The sequence below is a fragment of the Phyllostomus discolor genome, chromosome 8, assembly GCF_004126475.2.
Source record: "Phyllostomus discolor isolate MPI-MPIP mPhyDis1 chromosome 8, mPhyDis1.pri.v3, whole genome shotgun sequence".
NCBI classification, from domain to species: domain Eukaryota; kingdom Metazoa; phylum Chordata; class Mammalia; order Chiroptera; family Phyllostomidae; genus Phyllostomus; species Phyllostomus discolor.
This window is the reverse complement of record NC_040910.2, coordinates 48,289,160-48,293,148: the sequence shown is the minus strand read 5'-3', so window position 1 is coordinate 48,293,148 and position 3,989 is coordinate 48,289,160.

Below are 3,989 nucleotides of genomic sequence, written 5' to 3'. Positions count from 1 at the left end.
CGCCCCGCCCCTCCCTCCGCGGCTGCTGCGGGGCCCCCGTGTGGCTCCGCCTCCGGGGCGTGGCCGAGACAGTCGCCCCCAGCCCGTCGACACCAACACCATCCAGACTGCACCCAGAGGCAAGGCGGACTCCGAGTCGGCACAGCCAGCCATTGGGCTCTGTAGGCGCCCAGCTCCTCCAGCCCCGCGCACTGATTGGCTGAATCAGGCTCCTTTTAATCTCAACCCCCACCCGCCCTGTCCACCACCTGCAGGTTATCTGCATAATTTAAAGCCACAGGCGCCGCTCCATCCAACTGAGACCCAGCGGGAGGGAGAAGGGACGACCAATTTATTGTGCGGCTACTGTGTGCCAGGCACTGAGCAGGGCTCATCTGATGCTCTCCACAAGCCTGTGAGCAGGACATTATTGATCTTCATTTTACAGATGGGGAAACTGAGGCTCAGAGAGGGCAAGAACTTGCCTGGAGGTCACATACCAAGTCAGCAGTATTCTGAGGGCAGCCCCAGGGTCTGGCCCCTGGGGTGGGGAAAGCCATCCCCAAGAATGCTGTCAAGTCGCAAATCTGAAAGGTTCCTGCCCCTCTCACCTGGGTTCCCCCAAAATGAGATTTAGCTCTTGCCCTACCCCATTCAACCCTTCACTTCAATACCCTGGCGATCTGTGTGCCCCCTGGCCTGCTCCTCCACCAGCCTCCCCAGAGGCCTGAAAGTCCCCGAGTCTTCTCCCTTCCTCCACGTTGGTCCTGTGGCCCCTGTGTCTCTGAAACACCCTGGATTTGTCCACATTCCTGTGGGGGGAAGTGGCCCCGGGGCCAGGCCCGGTATTCTCCAGCCTGGATGCTGCCTCTGTTTCGTACTTGGGGCTCTTGTTACTTCTGCCTCAGACAATCTATGTTCCTCATGGCAGCTACCTTTTTAAAAATAAACGTTTCGTTTTGAGCAGTTTTTACTTTGCAGTATTATTGTGAAGATGATGTGGAAAGTTCTTGTGTATGTCACATCCAGTTTCCCTATGATCAATCTCTTACATTAACATAGTACATTTGTCACAATTGCTGAACCAATATTGAGACATTAACTAAAGTCCATAGTTTATTCAGATTTCCTCAGTTTTCCCTAGTGTATTTTTTCTGTCCCAGGATCCTATGTGATATTTTAGTTGCCATGTCTTCTTAGGCTCCTCAGGGCTGAGATAGTTTCACAGACTTTATTTTTATTTTTTAAAAAAGATTTTATGCAGGCCCTGGCTGGCATAGCTCAGTGGATTGAGCGCGGGCTGTGAACCAAAGTGTCGCAGGTTCGATTCCAGTCAGGGTACATGTCTGGGTTGCAGGCCACAGCCCCCAGCAACCACACATTGATGTTTCTCTCTCTCCCTATCTCCTTCCCTTCCCTCTCTAAAAATAAATAAAATCTAAAAAAAAAAAAAGATTTTATGCATTCATTTCTAGAGAGACGAAGGGAAGGAGAAAGAAAGGGAGAGAAACATCAATGTGTGGTTGCCTTTAGAGTGTCCCCCACTGGGTTCCTGGCCTGTGACACAGGCATGTGCCCTGACTGGGAATTGACCCTTTGGTTCATAGCCTGGCACTCAATCCACTGAGCCACACCAGTCAGGGCAAGAATTTCTTGGTTTTGATGGCCTTGACAATTTTGAGAATCAGTCAGGTATTTCTGGGTTTTTCCCCCCTTCATCCGAGGACATTTTTTAATTGCTTTAGAGAGAGAGAGAGAGAGAGGAAGGCAGAAAGAGAAACATCGATGTGAGAGAGAAACATTTAGTTGCCTCCTGTACATGCTTGGACCAGGGATCATCCACAGCTGGACCTGGGATGGTACTCACCTAGACCGAGGGATCGAACTTGCAACCTAGGTATGTGCCCTGACTGGGAATCAAACCACCACCCTTTGGTTACAGTCCAATGCTCCAACCAACTGAGCCACACCAGCCAGGGTGATCAGGTGTTTTGTAGGCTGAGCCAGAATTTAAATTTTAAAAATATACACTGAAATATATTTGATAAATAACTGTGCAAATTTACAGTGTACAACATGTTCATTTGATAGTCATATATTATGATTGCCACAGTTGGGATGTGTGTGGTGTTTCTCTCACGGCTGGACTGGGGCGACGGGCGGGGGGAGGGGAACCACAGACGTGAAGGGCTCTCCTCATCACACGGAGACCAGGGCATGTGCCGTTAACATGGCTCTTCACTGTGATATTGGCCTTGACCTCCTGGCTGAGGCACTGTCTCTCAGGTTCTCCTCTGTAAAGCTGCTGTCTGCCTCTTTTCCCAGCTGTCCCCTTTGGAAGGAAGTCAGTATTTATAGCCCACACCTAAGGGTAAGGAGTTCTTCTCCCCCTTCTTGAGGGTGGAGTATCTGCATGAATTATTTGGGATTCCTCTGCCTGGGAAATATGTCTCTTCTCCTCCCTTATTTATCTATTCAATTATTCATATCAGTATGGACTCATGGATATTTATTTTACGCTTGGGGTTATAAGCCAATACCATTTTACTGATTTCCTTGCCCAAATTGTTCCAGCTTTGGCCATTGGGAGCTCATTCAGTTGGCTGTCACGTCCCTATCACACCACTGGTCTTTTTCTTTTAGCACTTCCTTACTCTGTCACTACAAGATGCTCCAAGCTCACCTCATCTATTTTCTGCTGCATGCTGACAATCAGCCTTTTCTCCTAGGAGCAGCCATGGTGCCCTTCACTGGAGAATGGTGCCAGAAACCGAGACTAGGGTAGGAGGGGAGCTTGTTGCTACTGGGTTTCCACTGCTTCTACACCCTCTCCACTGACAGAGCAGGGGCATGTATGTGTGTATACTAACCTGTGTAATATATACAAGTCTATAACTACTTCCATGTGTAACTGTCTGTACCTATATTAAGTTAAACATGAGCCCTGGCTGGTGTGGCTCAGAGTATGGACACTGGTCTGTGAACCAAAAGGTCTTCGGTTCAATTCCTGGTCAGGGCACATGTCTGGGTTGTAGGCCAGGTCCTCATTTGGAGGTGTGTGAGAGGCAACTGGTTGATGTTTCTCTCTCTCTTCCCCACTTCCCCTCTCTCTAAAAATAAATAAATATTTTAAAAAATATTAATTTGCATTTTTTAAAGAAGTTCAACATGCGCTCGTGCAGATATCTCTACAGTGAGGACTCTGCCATTCCAGGTGCACAGAGAGCGGCTTCGGGAGGTTAACCCCAGGCTACGGGGTTTTTTTATAAATAGAAACCCATCACCTGCTTCTCCAGCTCCAAACCCTCCCCTCACTGCCCAGCACCCTCAGTCAAGACTCCAGGCACTCGCTCTCAACAGCCCTCCGGGCCCGTGCAATGTAGCCCTGCCCCCATCTCCGCAGTCTGAACAAAATCAGCCCCACCCCAGGGCCTTTGCTTCTGCATGCAGTGCTCTCCCCCCAGTTCCACATCTGACTCGCATCTCAGCTTTCAGATCCTAACTGGAAGCCCTGGTCTGTGCTGACCCCTTCACCCCAGGGTGTTGCATCAGGCTCAGCTCCCGCCCCCAACAGGCCGGGAGCTCTTTGGGGGCCCTGGCACCATCCAAACCAGCCAGGTGGTGTCTGCACTGCATTCAGTCTCCACACTTGCCTCCCTCAAAGCCTGAGCCAGGGGCAACGTGGGGAAGAGGGAGAGGATCTTGTTTTACAGGCAAGGAGACTGTGGCTCATAGACAAGAGGATACTGTCTGAAGTCACAGAGTGAAGACATGTCAGAGGCATGACTTGACCCAGGTGCCCTGAACTTGAATCCCAAAAGCTACTGTGGTGTTAGGGAGGACAGGATGTAGAACAGACCCATCTGTGGTGCCAGGGGGCTGAGCAGGCCAGGGAAGAAAATGCAGAGGTCCCATCAACACCAGTTCAGCCCAAGGCCACCTCACCTGGAGGCTCACAGGCGAATTTTCTTATTTCTGAGGTGGGACTGGGGGGTGCCCAGAGGGGTTAA